General features: G+C 41.0%; 1 protein-coding gene across 1 annotated transcript in view; it reads left to right on the top strand.

Moving 5' to 3' along the window:
- The window catches only part of LOC142657927 (E-selectin-like), a 141,041-nt gene that overhangs the window by 6,098 nt on the left and 107,626 nt on the right, over nucleotides 1-27,317 (top strand). The window lies entirely within an intron of this gene.

Here is a 27,317-nt window from a genome sequence, read left to right as displayed (position 1 = left end):
TATCACAGCTGACACGCTCCTGTAACGGCCAGGACCAGAGCTAGTCTCTGATCCGGCCGATTAACCCCTCAGATTCTGCGCTCAATAGAGAGCACAGCATTTGAGAGGTATTTACCCGACTGCCACCCCAGCAACGCAATCGCTGGGGTGCCGATGGTTGGTATGGCAACCGGAGGCCTAATAATGGCCTCTGTGTCTGCCTTGTACTGAGGCTTGCTGTGAGTTAATAACTGACATCTCAAATACACTGCAGTATGTATCTAAATAGCAAATTAGAAAAGTAATCTGGGCTTCAGGCCTTCAAGTCCCATAGTGGGACAAATAAAAAAAAAGTTAAAAAAGTTAATAAAAATGTTTTTAAAAATATAAATATTTCAAGTTAAAAAATCCCAAATTGCCTTTTTTCCATAATAAGTCGTATGTGTCCCAAAATGGTACCAATAAAATATACAGCTTGTCAACCTACAGCAAAAAAACAAGCCCATACACAGCTCCATTAACTGATAAATAAAATAGTTATAGAACGAGTAATTGCTAATTTTTGCAATTTTTCGCTACATTTTGGTGTTTTTCACAATTAAATACTGAATGTAACAACCAAATTTTGCCACTAAAATAAAGTCCAACGTGTCACGAGAAAACAATCTCAGAATTGCTTGATAGGTAAAAGCATTCCAAAGTTATTACCACATAAAGTGACACGTCAGATTTGAAAAATTAGGCTCAATCAGGAAGGTCAAAACTGGCTGCAGAAGGAAGGTTAAAGGCTACTGTTAAAAGGCAAATTTTTTTATTTTTTTTAAATAAAAAGATTAGTCAGTGTGTTTGGCGCAACTTTATAAATGTTGCACAAAGTGTTTACAAAGAAAAAAAAGAGAACAGTGTGCAGGTAGGTTGCGTGACGCTTACGCGTTTCGAACAGAGTTGTTCTTAATCATAGCATCACTGTGTCAATCAGTGTGACATTACACATTATTACTACAATTAACCAATCCTGTCTCCTACATAACAGGTTTCCTTAATGCAGTCACCGCCACGTCATTATGGTAAACACTAGCCACAGTGGGAACCCTTTGGGAGCCATGTTTCCAATTGCAAAATCCGAAAAGATTTGCTATTTAAGAGATGTCTCCTCCAGCCTTCCCCCCTTTGTGGGTATTTTAACCAGTTCTATACCATAGAGCCAGAAGTGTTCAATGTAGCCCCTATGAGCCTGCATAAAGTGTGCAGCAGCACCCCATGGATTACTAGTGCTTTTATTAATATCTGAAGTATGCTCTGCTATTCGTGTCTTCAACTTACGGGTAGTACAACCAATGTAAAGTTGGTTACACTTATTGCATTCGATAGCATACACCACATGGAGTGAATTATTGTTGATGAACGCATCTATTTAATGTTTTTTTATTGTTATTATTGGACAGAAAAAACAATTGGTTTTCTTCCTGTATTTGCATTTACATCTATTACCACCAGATTTGAAAATGCCCTTTTGCGACAACCATATTTTGTTGTTGCCACTGGTGACAAATAAGCTTAGGGAAAGTGAATCTCTATGAGTTTCGCCTGTTTTGGCTACATAGAGACGGCCTTCCTTCATCATTTTGGTTAAGATGGGGTCCTGACGTAACATGGGCATAAACTGTTTGATAATATTGCTAATCTCCTTGAAATTAGAGCTATGGGCTGTAGAAAACACAATGGGTGATGTCTTAGGTAAATGGTATTTTGTTTTATTATGATTTAACAGGAAAGAATTCTGTGTTTTGACCCTTATATAATTAGACCCCTTTGTGCGCATCCACTGTTTATAACCTATATGCCGTAACCTAGTGTCGATGTCCTTATACTGATTCAAAAAAACAGCATCACCTGAATTCCCCTCTCAGGTATTACTTTAAGGGCTAGTTCACATGGAGTATTTTGGCGTGGAAACCACGTCGGAAATAGCGCCAAAAACGCCCGAAATTGCCTCCCATTGATTTTAACGGGAGGCGGAGGAGTTTTTTTTCCCGCGAGCGGTAAAAAAACGCTTGAAGGAAAAAGAAGTGACATGCCCTTTCTTCGGGCCTTTCCATCTCTGACCTCCCATTGACATTAATGACATTAATGGGGGCAGAGAAAGCGGCTTTCGCAGTTTTTTTGCTCGTGGCACTCAATGGCTGTGGCTGAAAATTGTCGCAAAAAACGTAGCAAATGTTCTGCCGGCAGGTCAAAATCTGTCTCAATATTCCTGAATTTTGGGGCAGATTTTTCCGCCTGCAAAAAACGCGGTGTAAACAGTGCCTTATAGTATGGATTGGATGGCAGCTTGCTGTATCCAGAATGGTTACCAGAGGTAGTTTTACGATATAGGGACTCAACTTCTTTGTTGTTGCAAGGATCACCTCGTAGTGAAATATCTAGAAAAGCAATACTGTCTCTAGAAATAGAACTCGTGAATTGTAGATTTAAATCATTCTTATTATTGAACTCCATAAAGTGTGGTATGAATGCCCCATCACGCCCCCAGACCAATAACAGGTAATCTATCTAACGCCCATACCACACTATGGCCTCACCAAAAGGATTGGAAGAGGAGAAAATATAATTTTCTTCCCACCATGCCATAAAAAGGTTTACTACGAACGGGGAGAACTTTGAGCCCATCGGAGCCCCTTCTATCTGTACAAAGTAAGATCCATCAAAACAGAAAAAACGTATCAGTCAATAAATAATTGACTCCCAGCAAAATAAATTCTTGAATATGTCTCGCAAAATGACTATATTTTGCCAGATGAAACTGCACCGCTCTCACTTTAAGGTGATGGGGAATACAGGAGTATAAATTGACCACGTCGCAAGTGACCCAGGTGAGTTCATCTGACCCAAAAAAATTATGTAAGGTTTTCAGAACCTTTTTGCTGTGTTTAACCCCTTAAGGACATGGCCAATCTTTTGTTTTTTCATTTTAATTTTTTTTCTCCCCGCCTTCCAAAAGCCATAACGTTTTCATTTTTCCATCGACAAAGTGGTATGAGGGCTTGTTTTTTTGCAGAACAAGTTGTAGTTTTTTATGGCTTCATTTATTGTACCGCATAATGTGCCGGGAAGCTGAAAACAAATATTTGTGTGGTAAAATGGGAAAAAAACAGAGATTACGCCATTTATTGGGGGGTTTTGTTTTTACGGCGTCTATCAGGTGGTTAAAACTACACGTTCACCTTATTCTACAGGTTGATACTATTACTGTGATACCAAATTTATAGCACTTGAACTATGAAAAAGATCTATTTGTTAAAAAAATTAATTGTTTTGTGTCACCATATTCTGAGAGCCATAACTTTTTTATTTTTCAGTCGATTGAGTGATGTGAGGGCTTATTTTTTGCAAGGCAAGCTGTAGTTTTTATTGATACCATTTGGGGTATATGAGACTTTTTGGTCACTTTTTATTCCATTTTTTACGGCGTTAACGAAGCAGGTTAAATAACTTTGTATTGTAATAGTTCAGACTTTTACAGACACGACAATACCAGTTATGTTAACTTTTTTTTTTTTTTATCATTTCTTTAGGGAAAATATGGGAAAAGCAGTTTTTTTTTTACTTTTAATACTTATTTTTTTGGAACATTAAAAAAACCTTTATTTAAACTGTTTTTTACAAGTCCCCCTAGGGTTTGCATGATATAATTCAATACTAATGTATTGCAGTATATCGCTATACTGATGGTCTCCTTTGAAACCCTTTAAAAAAGTACAAAGATGGCAGAGCTGGGGGCTTTTCTTTGGCTCCCAGCCTGCCAGGCACTTTGGAGTGTGCCACCCCCTGCTTCTCTTGATTTAAATGCAGGGGTCTCGATTGACCGCGGCATTTAAGGGGTAAACGGGTGGAATCAAAGTGATCTTTGATTCCGGCCGATGCAGTGAGGTGTCGGCTGTATTACTTAGCCGTCACCCGCTACGTATATAGCGAGCTCAGAACTTCCCCTTAACGACTGTCACGCACATGTATGGGGCATGTCGTTAAGGGGTTAAGATAGCCCGGTACTCTCTGGACTATGGGCTGTAAATGTTTGTCCACCCAAAGGGTTTAAACTGAAGAAATAATCTATTGTGTGTCTATTGAATTCTATCTAGTATATTTATCCAAATTATGTAGGAACTATTTGGTCGTTCTATACTAATATTTTGTTGTATATACTTGAGTGACATGGTCTCTGCTGAAAGGGGTATGTACTAATGATTAAAATGAGATTACGTATTCTTTAAGAGACGCGATTAAGAAAAGTGCGTTGTTATATAGATCTATGCATTTAGAAACTATTTATTTGCAATATATCACTGGGGCTAGTGGTTAACATAATGACGTAGAGGTGATTGCATTAAGGGAACCTATGAAATCTGTTATGTAGGAGACACGATAGGTTAATTGTGGTTTTAAATAATGTGTAATGTCACAGTGATGTATGCTATGATTAAGAACGACTCTATTTGAAAAGCGTCACTCACCCAACCTGCACTTTGTTGACTTTCTCTTTTTTAATGAATTGTTTAATCCCTTACCGCTGCAGCCACTTTTGAACTTCCTGACAGCCTTATTTTTCAAATCTGACATGTGTCACTTTATGGAGTAATAACTTTGGAATGCTTTTACCTATCCAAGCGATTCTGAGAGTATTTTCTCATGACACATTGTACTTTGAGTTAGTGGTAAAATTTGGTCAATATATTCAGTATTTAATTGTGAAAAACACCAACATTTTGCAAAAAAATTTAAAAAATTTGCATTTTTATCAAATTAAATGTATTTGCTTGTAAAAAAATATAGTAATACCATTCAAAATAATTGCTAATTAACATCCCCCATATGTCTACTTTATGTTTGCATCGTTTTTAGAGCATCCTTTTATTTTTCTAGGACGTTACAAGGCTTAGAACTTTAGCAGACATTTCTCACATTTTCAAGAAAATTTCAAAAGGCTATTTTTACAGGGACCAGTTGCGTTGTGAAGTGGCATTGAGGGGCCTATACAATACAAAACCCCATAAGTCACCCCATTTTAAAAACTGCACCCCTCAACGTATTCAAAACAGCTTTTAGAATGTTTCTTAACCATTTAGGCATTTCACAAGAATTAAAGCAATGTAGAGGAGAAATTTACAAATTTAATTTTTTGGGCAAAAATTCAATCCATTTTTTTCTGTGACACAGAAGATTTTACCAGAGAAATGCAGCTCAATATTTATTGCCCAAATTTTGTAGTTTTTAGAAATACCCCACATGTGGCCCTAGTGTACTAATCGACTGAAGCAGCGGCCTCAGAAGCACAGGAGCACCTAGTGGATTTTGGGGCCTTCTTTTTATTAGAATATATTTTAGGCACCATGTCAGGTTTGAAGGTGGGCTTGTGAGGCCAAAACAGTGAAAACCCCTGAAAAGACCCCATTTTGGAAACTACACCCCACAAGAAATTCATCTAGGGGTGTAGTGAGCATTTTGACCCCACAGGTGTTTCATAGATTTTATTAGAATTTGGACGTGAAGAGATGTAGTTATAGCTAAAAAAAAACAAAAAACAAAGTCCACAAGGAATAAAGAAGAAAAAGCCCCCCAACATTTTTAAAGCAAATTCTTTTGAGTACGGAAATATGTGGGCATAAACTGCTGTTTGGGCACATGGCAGGGCTCAGAAGGGATGAAGCGCCATTTGGTTTTTGGAGCACAGATTTTACTGGATTGGTTTCTTGGCACCATGTCGCTTTTGCAAAGGCCCTAAGGTACCACTACAGTGGAAACTACCCAAAAGTGACTCCATTTGGGATACTACACCTCTTGAGAAACTCATCTAGGGGTGTAGTGAGCATTTTGACCCCACAGGTATTTCAAAGATTTTATTAGAATTGGGCAGTGAAAAGAAAAAAAATGTTTTTTTCTTCAATAAGACGTAGCTGTCACAATCTGTGTTGTATGTGGACCCACTGGGCCCTACCGCCGTAGCGGTATAGCAGCTGGCTAAATATGGGTACAAACTCAATGTCTATTGTTCGGATAAATGTACCTGTGGCAATTCAGACAGTAGCAATGGCTTAGGCTCGAATGGAACTCTGGCAGCAGGCAGACAACAGGTGCGGAGAAACACAGCGGGTGTAGTAGGTGACACAACACGACTCCAACTCAGTATAGCACAGGAACATGGTAGCACGGGAAACAGGATACAGGTAGCAGGAACGGGAACACTGGAACTGTAAAACACTCAAGGAACCATTTGCAAAGACAGACACAGGTAGATACAAATACATTCAGGCAATGCAGGGAGGGGCCCTTTTTATAGTCCAGAGTGATCTGGGAGCAATCAGCTCAATCTCACACGTGTGCGCTCTGTCTCCTTAAAGGGAAGGTGTCATGATTTTTTTTAATTATTATTATTATTATTATTTTGCTTTGAATATGATAGTAACATCAATTTTAGTTATTTGTGTTCTCATGTTCTACTTTTTACTGTGTTCTTACTTTTACTTCTCTATGGGGGCTGCCATTTTTTTTTCATCTCTGTATGTGTCGATTAATGGCACATACAGAGATGCTATACAGCACATACAACCCCATAGAGAATGCGAACGGGAGCCGTTCCATTCTCAGAAGTGTGCGCCGTCTGTGTGGGAACGGCGCATGCGCTGCTCCCACACAGATCAAAACAAAGCTCATTCGTAGTGCGAAATCCGGCGCCATTTTCATGTGGACCGGAAGCCCCTGCCGGACAGTAAGTTGACGACTTACGGCCGCGGCTTCCAGCCATATGTTCAACGAAGCGAAGGCGAAGGCAAGAAAGAGGAGCGTAGACCAGTGGAGGCGGCGGCAGGAGCAGGTAATTTATGTTCGTGTATGATGTGTGTATTATGTTCGTGTATTATGTGTGTATTATGTGCGTGTATGTTCGTGTGATACTGTCTGCTGAGCCCTGTATCTAATCCTCCTAGCACTGTGCAGTCACTCAGAAAATGGCGGCACACAGTGTAGGAGGTTTGAAGACATTCAAACCCCTCCTTCTCCTGGCACTAGCCAGAAGAAGGGAGGGGGGATTGTGTGAGGACACTAGAGGAGAGTGTGTCCACCCCAAATTTGCAGGATAAATCAATGAGTTTGCTTTACCACAGTGACCATGCTGCAATTTTGCGAACTGCTCCCTCTAGTGGCCAGAACTGGAAATGTTATAAATTAGAATCTAATTTATAATATTTCCTGACTTGTGAAAAAATTTAAAAAATTATAACAATGTGTAATCACTTAAATACTAATTGTTTAACTGAAAAAAAATATATCATAATTTCTAGCAACACATTCCATTTAAGGCTGGACTGAGCTTGTGAGCACACCCTAGTAGTCACTGCAGACATCTCTGGAGGGAAGGGCATCGACAGGATGGGCGGAGTCGTGGTCAGCGACCACAGACGTTACAGTAGCTTTAGCTCACAATTTTTCATATTCTCAACAAATAAAGGAGAAGAAGCATTCCAACATTTGTAAAGCAATTTCTCACGAGTACGGCAATACTCCATATGTGGTCATAAACTGCTGTTTGGGCACACAGTAGGACTCAGAAGGGAAGGAGAGCCATTTGGCTTTTGGAGTGCAGATATTGCTGGATTGATTTCTGGGCACTATGTCGCATTTGCAAAGCTCCTGTGGGACCAAATGGAATACGAATGGAATACGTGCTTTTTATTCTTGACACTTGCCTACATAAGTTCGAACCAACAATTATCATTTATACCTTGGATAATCATTTGTAAAGATGGGACTGTGTCCTCCTTCCAGAATTGGTCAATTTTTACTCTAGTTGCAATAAAGGTGTGTATCATTATGTTTCCCTGCTCTTTTGAAAGATGAGCTAAATTTAGGCCTAGTAAAGCCATTGTTGGGTCAGGAGAAATTTGGGTTTTCAAAATTTTTGATAGAATCTGAAATGCCTGTGACCAGACTCTAGAGATGAGGGGACAGTCCCACCAGAGGTGTACAAAAGTTCCTACATTAAGGTACTGTAAGAGGGCAGCGCACGGGATCGCTGTCTCGTGGGGTAGACAGGCACTTTTGGCACAGTAAGAACAGACTACAGTCCAGTCACAGTGTGGTACTACTGGCCTCAGCCAGTTTTATTAGGTAGAAAAGCCATAGCAGAAAATAAATACATAAAGTAAATCTTAGGCCGTCTGGCCACTAACTAACATGCAGTTCCTAACTACAAAGAGCTGAGCCTAGAGCTCCAACTCCCAAACACAACACCACAGTTGCTTTACTCACATCCAGCTTTCTCAGGAGCAGGGAGAGAGAGACTGTGAACGCTGCCCCTGTTTAAAGCACACCTCCGCTGTGCAGATAATTAGCCACAATGCAATACCTGAAGTGGCTAGTGGAATAGGAACCCTCCCAACTCTTCCTATTCCAACAACCAGGCCCTTTTACACAGGTTTTCCGGAAAACCCTTGAGCAAGGAAAACACATTTTCCTTCCAGCTCAATTCCCTGGTTGTTTTAAAATGCATATGACAGGAACCTGGGTGAGATGTACACTCCATCCACTACTTTTCCCCTGGTTCTGTCACAGTACCAAAAATAAAAAATCTTATGTGCATTTTCTAGGTGATTAATACATTTCGATACCTTAGAGATATTAGAGTGTGCTTCACGCCAGAACTCGACAGAAATAGGTATGTGTAAAATAATACTCCCATTTAGATCTAGTGGATTCAAGTGGGTCTGCAACTGGGTTATTGAGCAATTCATAAGATTTCTATATACCTCTCCTGTTATTTTGAGCAGATACTAACCAGCTGTCATGGCTTTTTGTTGAGTGGAGGAAAAGATGCCAGAATATGTCTAATTTGTAAAAATGTGAAAAAAATCTTGGGATGAAATTCCATATATGGATACTAAGTCTGAAAAACAGACGAAGGTACCATCTTGCCAAAATTGGTCAATGGTTAGGAGGCCTTTATATGTCCAAGGTAAAATCGAAAGGTCCTCAATTGTCATCTCGAGGATATCGTTAGATAAACTATACAAATGAGAATTGGACAATTTTGCATTAACAGCTTATGTTCTCCACACTTGTGCTACTGCTTAAAGGGTAAGTAGGTTGAGTCGAAAATCCTTCTGAAAGAATAGCATTGCTTTAAGTGGGAAGAAATGGAGTGTTTACCTAGGGTAGTTAACTCAATATGAATTGAGATGTCAGATGACCAAAGAGGCTTTAATTGATCCAATATAACAGCCCTATAGTATAGCTGGACAGAGGGGGCGATTAAACCTCCTCTGTGAAGAGGCATATATAGAATATCTGCTTTAACTCTTGCTTTTCTGTTACCCCATATAAAAGACTTAAGTAATGTTTGCAATTTCCTAATATAAGAAATGGGAAGATATATCAGAACGTTACGAAACATATATACATTTTTGGGTAAAATCTCCATTTTAACAGCCGCAATTTTGCCCAACCAAGAGATACCTTGGACTTTCAGTTTTTGAATATCTTGTTTAAACGTAGTGATATGTGGGATGTCATTTGTCTCAAACACCTTAGATCAGGGGTCTGAAGCACGTGGGCCGCATGCGGCCCCTGAGGCTGTCATCTGCGATCCGCGGGGCACAGAGCCGCTAGTATCAGCTTTGCTCCGGTACTCTGTGAAATCCCTAACATCGCTGTCCATGAATGGACACGTGATGTCTGGGTCTTCCCCACAGTGGAGTCCCGGGCAGAGCGCTAGTATCGGCTCTGCTCCGGGACTCTGTAGAATACAATGACATCGCTGTCCATGAATGGACACGTGATGTCTGGGACTTCCCCAGAGCCTGAGTCCCGGGCAGAAGGCTAGTATAGGTTCTGCTCCGGGACTCTGTGGAATTCCCTGACATCGCTGTCCATATATGGACAGTTTTGTCAGGGTCTTCCCCAGTACAGAGTCTCGGGCAGAGCGCTATCATAGGCTCTGCTCTGGGACTCTGGAATCCCCTGACATCGCTGTCCACATATGGACAGCGATGTCTAGGGCTTCCCCAGAACTGGACAGTGATGTCAGGAGAACAGCTGGAGTCCTAGTAGTAGTGCTAGTAGCGCTCTGCCCGGGACTCCAGCTCTGGGGTTGCCCCTGACATCTCTGTCCTTATATGAACAGTGATGTCAGGAGCAGAGCTGGAATCCCAGGCAGGGTGCAAGAAGCGGCTCTGCTCTGGGACTCCGGCTCTGGGCAAGCCCCTGACATCACTCTCCATATATGGACACTGATGTAAGTTGCTTCCTCAGAGTTCTGGAAGAGCCTATACTAGTGCTCCGCTCTAGAACACCGGCTCTGGGGTTGCCCCTGACATCACAGTGACATCAAGGGCGTTTGTAGTTCCAGATTGTACAGTTTAATATAATAATCCGCAAAAGCTTCGGAGATCTTTTGCGGGTATAGCAAATAGGAAAACGAAAAATTGGGAACCACAATATAGCGCTGCTAACATCAGGAAGAAACAGTGAAGAATTATGTTAAAGATCCATTTATTAATTCAGGCTACGCGTTCCAACGCCGCACCGGCGTCTTCATCAGGTCAAGACGTTCTTTTGCCATGAGTAAGAGCACAGGAGGTGCTCGAAACGCGTAGGCCAAGGCACAACTACCTACTACTCACACTCGTTCTGGGACGGCGTTTCCCCACAAATTTTTAACCTCTATACTCGAATAAAGGTGGGAATATCGTTTCCTTTTTAACTTGAAGCACGACTCAGCGCTGGATCATTTCTTTCTTTTCTTCCATTACACACCGCCAGCCGTAGCGGGGATCCGAGCAGCGAGTCTGGGGACGCATCATACTGGTGAGCTGGAGGTTTCCTCCCTTCTTTACTGTAGTGGGTAGACATTATGTGTCTGTGTATCTCTGTGTGTGTTTGTATACAGTGTGTGTGTGTGTGTGTATACAGTAAGTGTCTCTGTGTTTGTATGTGTATATGTTAAAGTGTGTGTGTGTGTGTGCGTGTCTGTGTATACAGTATGTGTCTCTGTGTTTGTATGTGTATATGTTACAGTGTGTGTGTGTGGGTCTCTGTGTATATAGTATGTGTCTCTATGTTTGTATGTGTATATGTTATAGCGTGTGTGTGTGTTTGTGTGTGTGTGTGTGTGTGTGTGTGTAGTGGGTATACAGTATGTGAATCTGTGTATCTCTGTGTGTGTTTGTGTGTGTATATAGTGTGTATGTGTGTGTGTGTGTGTGTGTGTGTGTGTATTCAGTATGTGTCTCTATGTTTGTATGTGTATATGTTACAGTGTGTGTGTGTAGTGGGTATACAGTATGTGTCTCTGTGTATCTCTGTGTGTGTTTGTGTGTGTATACACTCTGTGTGTGTGTGTGTGTGTATACAGTATGTGTCTCTGTGTTTGTATGTGTATATGTTACAGTGTGTGTGTGTGTGTGTGTGTGTGTGTGTGTATAGTGGGTATACAGGATGTGTCTCTGTGTATCTCTGTGTGTTTGTGTGTGTATACAGTGTGTGTATACAGTATGTGTCTCTGTATTTGTATGTGTATATGTTACAGTGTATGTATGTGTCTCTGTGTATACAGTATGTGTCTCTATGTTTGTATGTGTATATGTTACAGTGTGTGTGTGTGTGTGTGTGTGTGTAGTGGGTATACAGTATGTGTCTCTGTGCATCTCTGTGTGTGTTTGTGTGTGTGTATACACTGTGTGTGTATACAGTATGTGTCTCTGTGTTTGTATGTGTATATGTTACATTGTGTGTGTGTCTGTGTATACAGTATGTGTCTCTGTGTTTGTATGTGTATATGTTACAGTGTATGTGTGCAGTGGGTATACAGTATGTGTCTCTGTGTATCTGTGTGTGTGTGTGTGTGTGTGTGTGTGTGTGTGTGTGTGTGTGTGTGTGCGTGTGTGTGTGTTTGTGTATACAGTATGTGTCTTTGTGTTTGTATGTGTATATGTTACAGTGTGTGTGTGTATGTGTCTCTGTATATACAGTATGTGTCTCTATGTTTGTATGTGGATATGTTACTGTGTGTGTGTGTGTGTGTGTAGTGGGTATACAGTATGTGTCTCTGTGTTCGTATGTGTATATGTTACAGTGTGTGTGTGTGTGTGTGTCTGTGTGTGTGTGTGTGTGTGTCTGTGTGTGTCTGTGTGTGTGTCTCTGTATATACAGTATGTGTCTCTGTTTGTGTGTGTGTCTGCATGTGTTTATGTCTCTTTGTAAAAGTGTGTGTTCAATATTAAAGTAGAACAGATAAAACAAAGATATCTGTGCTGCCTCCTATATAACCTGTTGCCCCTATATACCCTGCTGCCCCTATATATCCTGCTGCCACCTATATATCCTGTTTCCCCTATATATCTTGCTGCCCCTTATATAACCTGCTGCCTCCTATATACCTTGCTGTCCCTTATATACCCTGCTGCCCCTATATATCCTGCTGCCCCTATATATCCTGCTGCCCCTTATATACTCTGCTGCCTCCTATATACCCTTATGCCCTTATCTACCATGCTGCCCCTACATATCCTGCTACCCCCTGTATATCCTGATGCCCCTTATATAACCTGCTGCCTCCTATATACCCTGCTGCCCCTTATATACCCTGCTGCCCCTTATATACTCTGCGGCCCATATATATACACCCGTGTGTGTGTGTGTGTGTGTGTGTGTGTGTGTTTGTTTATATGTGTCTGTGGGTATAGTTATCATCTACGACATTATCTTTACTCAGAGAGTTATCACTGTGTTATCAGCAGTGTTACATAGGACTGCAGGTTACATGTACTGCATTATCTGTATTCGGAGAGTTATCACTGTGTGTTATATGTGGTGTTACATAGGACTTCAGGTAACATCTACGACATTATCTGTACTCAGAGAGTTATCACTGTGTTGTCAGCAGTGTTACATAGGACTGCAGGTAACATTTACTGCATTATCTGTATTCAGAGAGTAATCACTGTGTGTTATATGTGGTGTTACATAGGACTGCAGGTAACATATACGACATTATCTGTACGCAGAGAGTTATCACTGTGTTATCAGCAGTGTGACATAGGTCTGCAGGTAACATCTACGACATTATCTGTACTCAGAGAGTTATCACTGTGTTATCAGCGGTGTTACATAGGACTGCAGGCAACATCTACATTATCTGTGCTCAGAGAGTTATCACTGTGTTATCAGCGGTGTTACATAGGACTGCAGGTAACTTCTACATTATCTGTACTCAGAGAGTTATTACTGTGTTATCTGTGGTGTTACATAGGACTGCAGGTAACGTCTACTACATTATCTGTACTTAGAGAGTTATCACTGTGTTATCTGTGGTGCTACATAGGACTGCAGGCAATATCTACTACATTATCTGTACTCAGTTAGTACTGTGTGTTACTGTATAAAACAGGGAAAAAGGGGACCAAACCGCGCTGCTCGTACAGATGTCAAGTAGAATATAATAAGAATAAACGTATTTATTGTAGAAGAAGGGCTACGCGTTTCAACGCCGGACCGGCGTCTTCATCATGCCGATACATACAGTGCGGTACACGCACGTTTATATACATGAAGGAAGTGAAAGTAAATTAGCTTGAAACATAGAAAAAAACGCCAACACGGGCGGGTCAAAGGTCAAACGGAACATAATATGTAAGCGATTTATCAGTGGTAATTACAAAACATGCTAAAAATAATATATTATAAAAGCATATATATAATAAAAAGCCTTAAAAAGAAAAATGTTAACAATTCTGATTATGATTATACAGCAGAAGAAGCATTTTATATATATATATATATATATATATATATATATATATATATATATATATATATATATATATATATATAAAATATTTAGATTTGCATTTATGAAACTTAATAAAAAGTAGGTACTCACATATTGCCTGATGTAGGGAGGAGATGAGAGGTTAATCCAAGAGGGAGTAAAATCGTAGTTTGTTACAAAGTAGATAACAGCTATCAAAAAGGCGTCCCTAGGCAACTATGTAACCAAAAAAATACGGTGGCCGGTTTAGGACAAATCGGATAATGGACCGCAAATTGGAACGCAAACAAATACATCACGTGGGACATGCGCCGCACGGTGGAACGCAAAGCTTACAGGAATCTAGGAGCAACAGCGTACAAGAGAACAGTACGAGAGCAAAACACAGTACTTACTAATACAGAAATTAACGTCAAAAAGAAAATTAGAAGTAGATTTAGAGGTTGCAGAGGGGGTAGAGGTCATCGCAAGGACTCTACCCTTATCACCAAAGAGAAAACACAGGCTGACACAATGAAAATCTTTAATTTGTCCAAATACAAATTTAATGCTAATGAATTAAGCCTACTTTCGAAAGGGTTATCCTTTTGCCCTACCTCGTCTCCCCCTCTGTGGCCCCTCCGGCCTCTATTTTATTGGATACCTCTATGCCTGTGAGGACTAACGTACAGCCTAAGTCCTTTTTTTTATCCTCTCCACCATCGTGGTCCGGCAATAGAAACCTTTTCAAATTTGACAAGTAATGATTTTAAGACTATAGAGCAATCTACCCCAGTTTCAGATAACTTATCTAGGTCCCAACGTATGGCGTTGAAAAACCTACAAAAGAAGCTTGATATAGTGATACGCTCTGCGGATAAAGGGGGGGGGCATTGTGGTACAAGAGAGAGTAGATTATGTCAACGAAGCGTTAAGGTTACTTTCTGACACATTATTTTATGAAAAACTAACCTTTAATCCTATCCCGAAATATGAAATTGAATATAAATCCCTTATCGAGTCTGCTTTTAATGATGATCTGTTATGTAAAAAGGAGAAAAATGTTCTTACTGTCCCTTTCCCTGCAACCCCCTTTATGTACCATCTGCCAAAGATACACAAATCTTTGTCCAATCCCCCGGGTCGACCCATCATTTCGGGAATAGGGTCTTTGACTAACAATTTATCTCATTTTATCGATATTCACCTCCAACCATTTGTTTTAAAATTACCCTCCTATCTTAAAGATTCCACACAGCTAATTAGGGAACTTTTAGAGCTACAATCCTTGTGTAATATATCTGACCTTAGCTTTCTTACTGCGGGTGTGTCCTCATTATACAAGAATATTTCGCATATACAGGGTATGGAGGCCATTTCCTCGTTTCTTTCATTAGATTCCCGATTTTCAAATAAGCAGCTCAATTTTATTATCAATTGTATCGATTTTATTTTAACACATAATGTTTTTACTTTCGAGGACATATTTTATAGACAGACTAAGGGTTGTGCAATGGGTACGCGGTTTGCACCCTCATATGCAAACCTTTATATGGGGTCGTTCGAGGAATCCTATATTTTGAACGAACATATGTTCACAAACAATATTGTCTTTTACAAACGCTACATTGACGATCTGTTTTTTATCTGGAGGAGAGATATATCTGTTGCTAATGCTTTTATAGACTTCTTAAATAATAATACTTTTGGCCTTACATTTACGCACACATATTCAGCCACTACTACTACGATAAAAAACAATGGGAGTCATTTTCCCACTAGTACTCATTTTAAAAGTGTTGATGTAAATAGTTATCTGGATTTTAAAAGTGCACATTATACACCATGGTTGAAAAATGTCCCGTTTGGGCAATATCGTAGAATAAGGAAAAATTGTTCCGATGATTTTAGTTTTAACAGAGTGTGCTATTCTTAATAAAAGGTTTGTAGAAAAAGGTTTCCCTAGGAGTTTGATCAAGGGTGCAGAGTTAAGTGCTAGGGGTATGACCCAACTTGAATGTATTGAGAAAATAGCACCCGCTAATACTGACAATAAAAAAACTAAATACAGTGAGCATAGCGTAAATTTTATTACCTCTTTTAATAAAAGTAGTAAAAAAATTATGTCTATCCTTAGAAGACATTGGCACATTTTAACAAATGATCCATTTTTAAAATCGATACTTCCTGTGAAACCATTAATTACCTTTTGAAGAGCCAAAACACTGAGGAATTTAATAGCTCCCAGTAAACTACATAGTAATAAAAAGAAGGCTGCGGATCTAATAGCGAAAAATGGTTCATTCATATGTGGTCACAATAGGTGCCTGTGCTGTAACAATATTTCGAATAAATCTATACAATTTTCCTCATTAAAAACCAGTGAAAATTTTTCTATTAAAAGTCATTTAGATTATGGTAGTACCTATGTGGTGTATTTATTGCAGTGTACATGTAACCTACAATATGTGGGCCGTACCACTCAAACACTAAGAAACCGTGTTAATAAGCACAGATCTAATGTCAGGCAGGGTTTCCTAAAACACAGTGTGTCACGCCATTGTGCGCTTAAACATAATTGTAAGTTTGAAGATATAGTTGTGACCCCGATTGAACAGATCCCAGTGGATATACCTAATAGGTTCATAAGACTTAAACAAAGAGAGAATTTTTGGATTTTTAAACTCGAGACAGTACATCCTAACGGCCTGAATGACCTTACAAAAACGTCTTTAGACTAAAGTGAATAATATACGTTATGCTCACCTTTTAGATCCACTTCGTACCTTGTATCTAACTTTTGATTTGTGTATGTATATATACATATATACATGTATATATACATGTGATCATGTAGTAATGATGTTTACTACGTGTTTTGCTCTCGTACTGTTCTCTTGTACGCTGTTGCTCCTAGATTCCTGTAAGCTTTGCGTTCCACCGTGCGGCTCATGTCCCACGTGATGTATTTGGTTGCGTTCCAATTTGCGGTCCATTATCCGATTTGTCCTAAACCGGCCACCGTATTTTTTTGGTTACATAGTTACCTAGGGACGCCTTTTTGATAGCTGTTATTTACTTTGTAACAAACTACGATTTTACTCCCTCTTGGATTAACCTCTCATCTCCTCCCTACATCAGGCAATATGTGAGTACCTACTTTTTATTAAGTTTTATAAATGCAAATCTAAATATTTTTATATATATATATATATATATATATATATATATATAAATTCTTCTTCTGCTATATAATCATAATCAGAATTGTTAACATTTTTCTTTTTAAGGCTTTTTATTATATATATGCTTTTATAATATATCATTTTTAGCATGTTTTGTAATTACCACTGATGAAACGCTTACATATTATGTTCCGTTTGACCTTTGACCCGCCCGTGTTGGCGGTTTTTTCTATGTTTCAAGCTAATTTACTTTCACTTCCTTCATGTATATAAACGTGCGTGTACCGCACTGTATGTATTGGCCTGATGAAGACGCCGGTCCGGCGTTGAAACGCGTAGCCCTTCTTCTACAATAAATACGTTTATTCTTATTATATTCTACTTGACATCTGTACGAGCAGCGCCGTTTGGTCCCCTTTTTCCCTGTTTTATACAGTTACTCTTCTGACAGCAAACTTGTTTGCGTGTGCACGGACCTGGCAGCAGCTCCTTTGCTTTTGTGACATCTAACGGTGTCCACAACCCTAGGTGAGCAATTTTCTTGTTGTTTAAGTGCCCCTGTGGTTCTATCACTTTTATCTGCACTATGTGGCGCCGTGTTTGTTTTATTTGTTTCTATTACTGTGTGTTATCTGTGGTGTTACATAGGGCTGCACATGAAATCTACAACATTATCTGTACTGGTGTATATGGGTCTGTTTGTGAATGTGTCTTTGTGCTTGTGCCTTTTATATATTTGTATATGTCCCTGTCTGTGTATTTATCTGTCGGTGTGTGTGTGTGTGTGTGTGTGTGTGTGTGTATATGTGTCTGTACGTCTATATATGTACCTGTATGTATATATTCCAGAATGTCTGTATGTGTATTTGCCTGTATGTCTAAACATCTGTCTTTATGTATGTACGGTATATATGTTCCAGCGTGTCTATATATGTGGTTAATTTTTGGTTTGTGTAGGGGCAGCAATAGAGAGTCCCGCACAGGGCCGGCCCTGATTAGGAGGGAAAAGTATACTAATGTATAAAGGACACTATTGATAGAACATGCTATAATGAGAAATCTACCATCAAGATCTGCAATAGATTCTATCAGATTAAAAGCAATAGTGTTCTTAAATGCTATCAAAACTCCTTTTCTTTTGTTAACAGCGTGTGCGAAAAATAAATTTGGAAAGTTACGGTGGTGAACTCTACTAGCATCACCTTCATTTAAATGCATCTCTTGGGCAGATAAAACATCCCCTTTTTGAAAATTTGTTTCTTTCCAAAGAAGGAAGCGTTTAAAATGGCTATTTAACCCCTTTACGTTTAAAGAAGTCATTTTGAATACCATTGTAATAAATAAAGGGGTAAGCTACCAATAAAGATCACATAATTTGCATCACATGAGAGCATTCATGATAAGACATAATAGTATAGGCACATCAAACCGCACAATAGAAAAAACATCATAACAAAACCATAAACGAGGTAAGTATAGTAAAAATTACATTATGTAACAGTCCAGGTTCTATATGAACCACATTCAAGCACCATGTTGAGGAAGGTGGTACATCGAACTAAGGAGAGAAAGGAGAAACTGGTTCTACCTAGAACCCATACAAAAAAGAAAAGAGTTACTTCTGTAACAATGGACATCAAATCATTCACGTAGTAGACCAAATGTCTTACAGGAGAAAAACTGTAGAAAATCAGGAATGATCACACATCTAAATATGATACCTGAGTCTTTGATGACCGGTGGATCAAGTGTCCTCTTCTGGGTAAGAAGTTTGGCCTACTGTAGACCATTCTTGTGGAAAGATCTGCGGCTTTTTTCTGGATGGAGATTTGTCGCCATCTTGTGCTCTAGAAGAGACCATTTTTTTTTTAGAAGAATTGCTGTTTCTTTAATGCTAGATATAAAATGCGTAAACAAATTCCTGGAAATAATCAGCTTTACGGGGCACCCCCATTTGTATGATATGTTGTTCTCTCTTGATATGTTGGTCTGTCTTAAAATCTTGGTGTAGTTAAGAAATTCTCTACGCTTTGAGGGTGTAGCCGGTGATAAGTCAGAAAACAATGCTATTTGGCTGAAGCATCAGGGAGTTCTTTCTTGTGCATAGCTGCCTTCATCACTGATTCTTTGAAATTATAAAAATGAAGACGCGCCAAAACATCTCTTGGTGCACTTGCTAGAATAGATTTAGGCTTGGGAATTCTGTGAACTCTATCAATTAGTAGATCCCTTCCAGAAGCATCAGGAATTAAAGCTACAAACAGATCCGTAAGGAAGTCTGATAATTGGGAGTCAGCAATCATTTCAGGAATATGACCAAATCTGATGTTATTCCATCTGGAGCGATCCTCCAGATCTGCCAGATTCAATATAATATTAGAGCTGTCGTCCCCCATGTCGTTAGGAGTATCTAAAACGTAATTATGAACACCTACAAATTCTTCCATTTTCTACTCTAGGTGTGCAGTGCGGTCTCCCATGGAATTAATGTCTGCCCACAAAGTGGAAATGACAGAGTGTATATCCTCATGGAAAGACTCTCTGAGGTCCTGCAACATAATTCTCATTTCAGCCGAGTATACAGGGTCTGCAGAAGAAAGTCTATGTGAAGTTGCTGTGCTGCTATTTCAGCTGCTAGGCAGGGATTGTAATGGAGACGATAGCTTCTCAGGAGAAACAGATAGAGAAGCATATGTACGAGAGATTTAAGGGGCTTTGGTAAAATCCTCATGAGGGATTTGGCTGGTAGGTTTTGTGTAAGGCGTAGCTCTGACCTCTTGTGCTGCACTCCGTAGTTCGGACCGCCAGCATGCTCTGGCACCATTTTGGGAGGCAGAAGGCGTGAAGAAAGCCGTCAGCTTCGGCAGACTAGAAGCTTTTTTTTTTGCTTCTAGTCATGACTTGGAGAGTGTTCAGGGTTCCTGGAAGAGAATCCAACTTGTTAGATTGTGACAACGATCGATAACTTAGCTATTTGAGCCGTTTAGGATGTATGGGTCCCGGAGCTCCCGTCTCACACAGCCACTGTCCTCCACATCCGGTCACACCCCCACCCCTGCTTTTTCATGAAGAAGAATCTGGTTCCGGCCAGGGAGGATGAAATCTGGATGAACCCCCTCTCGAGGTTCTCCTTATCGTAGGCGGACATAGCTAGGGTCTCTGGCAGGGAACGAGGATAAACTCGACCTCGAGGTGGTGAGTGGTCAGGAAGTAACTCAACAGGGTAGTCGTAAATGCAATGACGGGAAAGAGTCTCTGCTTCCTTCTTACTACAGACGTCCACAAAACTAGTATAATGTGACGGTAGATCGGAGAGTGACTGAGGCAGTGTAGGCAAAACAGGACGAACCTGTGGCAGGCAGCGGTTAAGGCATTTGGACCCCCATTGGAGGACTTGTCCAGAACTCCAATCGAGAACCAGAGCATGTACAGGAAGGCAGGCCCAACAGAACAGTGTTGATAGCTTTAGGTAGAACGAGGAAGGTAATCTGTTCTGAGTGAAGAACTCCAATTTGTAGTGTCAGTGGTTTAATGATGGACACAATCGGATCGGGCAAAGGTAGTCCATTCACTGAGGCAACAGCCAGGGGTCTATAAAGAAGAACTGTGGGCAGATGTAGGCGATCCACTAGATCCTGCTGGATGAAATTTGCAGCTGCTCCGGAATCCAGATAGGCAGAGGAGGTGTGTGATGTCTCTCTTGAGATGATCGTCACAGAAATAGATAATTTGGGAGAGACTTTGATGTTTGGCGTTGTCCCACCTAGGGTTGTCTCTCCAACCATCCCTAGGTGCTGGAGTTTCCCAGCTTTTGTGGACATCGATGCACGAAATGGCCTTTAAGGCCGCAATACAGACACAGACCTGAAGTGCGTCTGCGCTGTTTCTCCTGCTTGAACAATTTCATTCTGTCTACCTGCATAGGATCTTTAGGTAGAGCAACGGGAGGAGGCAATAGTGGTCTCTGGAACGAAGGTGTCAGTCTGTGGAAACGTCTCTCCCGCCGAACCTCCTGAGCACGTTCCTGTATCCTCATGTCGACCCAGGTACAAGACCGATAAAATACCAACACATAGGATGCAATGGAGAATAGTGCTAGAAAGTATCAACAAATGAACTATGAGACAACATTACTGGCCATAATAGATGCACTATATATTGAAACCTACGAAGTAACCAAGATATACTTGGTGCGTCGATCAGAAATTGACAGAAAACCAACCCAAGAAAATATGATCGACTACAGCACAAATGTAGAGAAAAATACAAATGATTCTTTATTGGAATAAAAACATGAGACAGATAAAAATGGAACTAGGGGATGAGTCACACAGTAAAAAAAGGACGTCTGATCAGTCAAACATGCCAGGTATGGATATTGTGTCCACGTATTGTGTAATAGCAAAATAGGAGTAAATGCATGTAGTCATATAAAGAGCCGTGTCTAATGGAAAACAGCACGGATATAATCAAGGTACATCAGATGACAACAGCACAAATCGCAGAGAGGTAAAAAGCAGATGCCGATAGCTGTGGTAATTACAGAATACGTATATACCATCAATAATGATTACAACTAGTTACCAATGTAATGTGCACCAAGTAGTGCCAGAAAGTGCTTGAAATCAGAAGATGACCATAAATGATGAACATAATGGAGCTATGCTTGCTACACAGGACAGAAAAGATAACACTACATACCAGTGGACATGATGGAAACAAGGATGAAACGTCCTGACCCGACGCGCGTTTCGGCGATTGCCTTCGTCCGGGGTTAGGGTCACAACTGCTTGTGCCCACCTATATATAGTATAGAGCCATGTACATGTGTGTAATTAGATGCTGTAAGGAGAGGTATCATGGACCGGATGTGGAGAGTCGGCGTCTGATGCGGGGTACCAAGATGGCGCTGCCCCACTTCCTGTACCACGTCATCAGAGAGGATGTGAGGCGGCGAGGTCTGACCACGCCCCCCACATCCTGCTCCAATCATAGACAGTGGACGAAAGAGGCCAGGGCCACTCCCCCCCCCCCGGGGGAAATCTGTAATTGTACAGAATAACCATACCATCAGCGCACTGCCACAGATCACATGTATGCCAGAAGAGGATTAGACAGGATAGATGTTTAAGCTGAAATAGTACAGCCAGAGTAGATGTTACAGATAATACAATAAAATATCTAAATGTGCCGATGCAAACATAAAAAAATCAATCACAAAAGGTGAAGGATAATAAGTGAGAATGTGAATAGGAGTGGAGTGAGACACCTTGTGGACACAAGGTGTCTCACTCCACTCCTATTCACATTCTCACTTATTATCCTTCACCTTTTGTGATTGATTTTTTTATGTTTGCATCGGCACATTTAGATATTTTATTGTATTATCTGTAACATCTACTCTGGCTGTACTATTTCAGCTTAAACATCTATCCTGTCTAATCCTCTTCTGGCATACATGTGATCTGTGGCAGTGCGCTGATGGTATGGTTATTCTGTACAATTACAGATTTCCCCCGGGGGGGGGAGTGGCCCTGGCCTCTTCCGTCCACTGTCTATGATTGGAGCAGGATGTGGGGGGCGTGGTCAGACCTCGCCGCCTCACATCCTCTCTGATGACGTGGTACAGGAAGTGGGGCAGCGCCATCTTGGTACCCCGCATCAGACGCCGACTCTCCACATCCGGTCCATGATACCTCTCCTTACAGCATCTAATTACACACATGTACATGGCTCTATACTATATATAGGTGGGCACAAGCAGTTGTGACCCTAACCCCGGACGAAGGCAATCGCCGAAACGCGCGTCGGGTCAGGACGTTTCATCCTTGTTTCCATCATGTCCACTGGTATGTAGTGTTATCTTTTCTGTCCTGTGTAGCAAGCATAGCTCCATTATGTTCATCATTTATGGTCATCTTCTGATTTCAAGCACTTTCTGGCACTACTTGGTGCACATTACATTGGTAACTAGTTGTAATCATTATTGATGGTATATACGTATTCTGTAATTACCACAGCTATCGGCATCTGCTTTTTACCTCTCTGCGATTTGTGCTGTTGTCATCTGATGTACCTTGATTATATCCGTGCTGTTTTCCATTAGACACGGCTCTTTATATGACTACATGCATTTACTCCTATTTTGCTATTACACAATACGTGGACACAATATCCATACCTGGCATGTTTGACTGATCAGACGTCCTTTTTTTACTGTGTGACTCATCCCCTAGTTCCATTTTTATCTGTCTCATGTTTTTATTCCAATAAAGAATCATTTGTATTTTTCTCTACATTTGTGCTGTAGTCGATCATATTTTCTTGGGTTGGTTTTCTGTCGACCCAGGTAGCCAACAGGATAAGAGCATCCAGGGTAGAAGGAGGATTGCGGGCTGCTAGCTCGTCTTTGATGTGCGAGGACAGTCCCTGCCAAAAGATCACCACCAATGCCTCATTGTTCCATGCCAACTCTGCTGCCAGGGTGCGGAAGGAGAGAGCATACTCTCCTACTGTGGACCCTCCTTGCTTGAGGGTTAGCAGAGTGGCCGCTGCAGAAAATGTTCGACATGGCTCCTCGAACACAGTACTAAAAATAATGCTAGGTCCGAGAATTCAGGTCCCTCTTGTTCCAAGATGGGGTTCGCCCATGTGAGGGCCTTGCCAGTGTGAAGGGAAATGCTGAACGCTACCTTGGCATCATCAGAGGGGAAGAGATGAGCTTGTAATCTAAAATGGATGATACATTGGTTGATGAAACCTCTACAGGCTCTAGGGTCACTGTCATAGTGAGGAGGAAGAGGCAGCGAAACTGTGGATCTGGAACAGACACGAGGAGTAACTGGCAGTGGAACGGCAGCAGCATCCTGAGGAGGAACAGGAGGCTGATCCAGTCGCTCGATGATAGAGTTTACGGCTACGAGGATTTGATCCTGTCATGCACGCAGGTCAAGCATATCCGTTTGTATCACTTGAACCGCGGTCTTAGGTTGGCCAGCGGGTTCTATGGCCTGAGCGTACTGTCACGATCTTGGGGTATGTGGACCCACTAGGCCACTCCGCTGTAGCGGAATGGCAGCTGGGCAAGTCAGTTTACACAAAGTCTATGCAAAGTTCTTAGCACAAGGGTACCTGAGAGAGTCCGGACAGTAGCAGAGGCATTGGCCACTTGATGTGGAAAGTAGCGCCAGACGTGGTGGATCATACCAGGAGTGGCAGATGACACCAGACGTGGCGTATGCCAGCAGGCATAGCAGATGACACCAGACATAGTGTATAACAACAAGCATGGCAGGTGACACCAGACGTGGTGTGTAATAGCAGGTGTGGCAGATGAGACAACATGACTCCAATACTAGAAAAGGCTCAGGGACCAACAAGGCACGAGATACAGAATTCAGGTAGCAGGGCACGGGAACACTGGGAGCAGGAAACAACGAAGGGACCATTTGCAATACGAACATGGGTAGACAACACCAACGCTCAAGCAAGGAGTGGAAGGGCGGAGCCCTTTTATAGTCCAGGGTGATCTGGGGATAGGTTAGGGAAACTTTAGTGAGTGCGCGTGCTGGCCCTTTTAAAACGGGACGAGCTCGCCCACGCATCCTAATATTCAGTCCAGGAAGGGAAGGCCGTGAGAGCTGGCGTCTCTGGGGAGGGAGACGCTGGCAGATGGCCAGGAGGCTGCGGTCGCGGCCGTCTGCCATTGGGGAGCGGCGGCAGTTTGTGCCCGCAGTAATCACACGTAGTATAACAAAGCATTATTGCTGGTCAGTGTAAAACTGATAGGCAGTTACTGATGGCACACCAGGGTGCCTTTATTAGGCCCGACTGTTATGGAAACCCATCGGCGCCCCACGAACGTGTTTGGCTGTGCCAATGGGGTGACAAAAGGAGCTCCCTCCCTCTGTCAAACACCTCAGATGCCACGGTCGCTATTGACCGTGGTATCTAAGGGGTTAAACTGACGGAATCTGACTTCTCTTCAACTGTGTAACAGCCGTGCTTCTGCCGCTGATCTCGTGGTTACAGTGGTAGTACCCACGAGATATGAGTGACGAAAATATCCGTAACGATGCAGGAACTAGCACTCGCTTGTGGTGGATATATCCATTGCTTGTCATTAAGGGGCTAAAGGGGTTGTCCTGTGAAGGACATTTATCAACTATCCACAGCATAGGTGATAAACGCTGTAGGCTAGAGCAGCAAGGAGCTTGAATGACCACCTCTCTATTCATTAGACAACCGACAAAAGAAAACACGCATAATAAACTGCACCTCTCAAATAAATTTAATATCTTTATTATAACATCAAATAATACAAAAAAATAAAAATGACACTAATATAAAACCCTGGCTGGGTTAAAGGACAAATTACACATAGTGAACAAGAGAATATTATAACAAACCTTAGCACACTCCGTCTAACCCAATTGACCTAAAATAAAAAAAGTGCATATGGTGAAGGTCATGCATAAGATCGAACAAACAATGCATACATTTATGCAAATGTAGCAAATGAAGATAGACAACGCAATATTAAAATAACACGTACCGTAGGTTCAGAAATAAAGGATCTCACAGATCACTATGCGTATCACTGTGTTACAGGCTGGAAATGTCAAAAATGTGGAAATCGATAGTTGGACAAACATAACAATTACCTACTGTAACGGCCACCACTACCCGCTGCTGCCATATACTCACCTCTTCAAGATGTCTTCTGGCTCCTGGATGGCGTCGTGTCCCTCCCTCTCTTCGTTCTGGTCGCATCCTCCATAGTTTCTGCTCTCCTCCTGGATCCAGGGCACTTCCTAGCTTTCCTGGGTATAAAAGTTACCTCCCCTTCCAATCCTTGCCTGAGTAATTTGCTTGCTAGAGAGACCCTGCACGTTTGTTTGGATTTCCTCTACTTGACCTTTGCCTGTACTATTCTTGCCTGCCACCTGCCCTGACCTCTTGCTTATTTCCCGTGATGACCTTCTGCCACCTGCCCTAAACTTTAGCTCTGGCAACTGTTAGTGATTGTCTGCCGGCTGCCCTGACCTTCACTTTACCGGACACTGTATACTGTCCGCTGTTTCAACAGGCCCCGTGGCACTGCTGTTACGCAACAGTCTGTCTTTATACCTCTCCCAGGATTACCACAATACCAAATAAGTCAAAACATAATTTAAAATGGAAATGACCTCCACCTAAAATGAAGATGTCTTCACAATCTAGACGTGGTGCCAATGTGATGGCGCAACATTTTTCGGCACCTGCACAGTATTTGCGCACATCATAGACTGAGGATTGTGTTATAGTATGCATTCATCCAGACTTAAATATACTCCTCCAACTGCATGTTTCGTCAAACACATAATTATATTATCCAACCAGCATGTCGAAAATTCATATCATTCAGATAAATACTAAGGTATGAGAAATTTCATAAAATGAATGAAAAAAATGTTATACATAGCAAAAATATATAGATTATGACATAAAACACCCAAAAGTAATCCATATACATTATATTCAACAAACACATAATTAGTGATACCAGTGTCTAAACATAAGATAATAACCAAAAATGTATAAATAAATAATATTAAATGTATACTACATTTTTATCATTCTATAGTATGTAAATAAAAATATATATATTTATACTACAAATATGTGAGGACAATAAGGGTATGTGCACACGATAATGACCATTACGGCTGAAATTACGGAGCTGTTTTCAGGAGAAAACAGCTCCGTCATTTCAGACGTAATTGCTCCTACTCGCATTTTGAGAGGCGTCATTGACGGCCGTAATTTGGAGCTGTTCTCCATTGGAATCAATGAAAAACGGCTCAAATTACGTCTCAAGAAGTGTCCTGCACTTCTTTGATGAGGCTGTTATTTTACGCGCCGTCTTTTGACAGCGACGCGTAAAATGACAGGTCGTCGGCACAGTACGTCGGCAAACCCATTCAAATTAATGGGCAGATGTTTGCCGATGTATTGGAGCCCTATGTTCAGGCGTAAATCGAGGCATGATACGCCTCGTTTTCGCCTGAAAATAGGTCGTGTGAACCTAGCCTAACACTCAGATACTAAAAAAAAGTGTATGATGATACTGATAATAATAAGAACAATTGCCACATGAACATTAAAATCCCAGACAATTATAAAATATATTTCTCATATATAATTCTGCTGAAAATCCGCACCTATAAAGAAATCTTCCGATCCCATATATTTCAATCAAAATAAAAAAATAGATCATTAGTGAATGCTCTAAAACACGTTACATGATTGTACGACCAACACTGTAATATCAAACCACCACAATATCTCATATATTGTTTAATGTTATAATAAAGATA

This window comes from Rhinoderma darwinii, chromosome 7 (genome assembly GCF_050947455.1).
Source record: "Rhinoderma darwinii isolate aRhiDar2 chromosome 7, aRhiDar2.hap1, whole genome shotgun sequence".
Taxonomy (NCBI): domain Eukaryota; kingdom Metazoa; phylum Chordata; class Amphibia; order Anura; family Rhinodermatidae; genus Rhinoderma; species Rhinoderma darwinii.
Note: the sequence above shows the minus strand (reverse complement) of the source record. Positions and strands in the feature narration are given on the sequence as shown.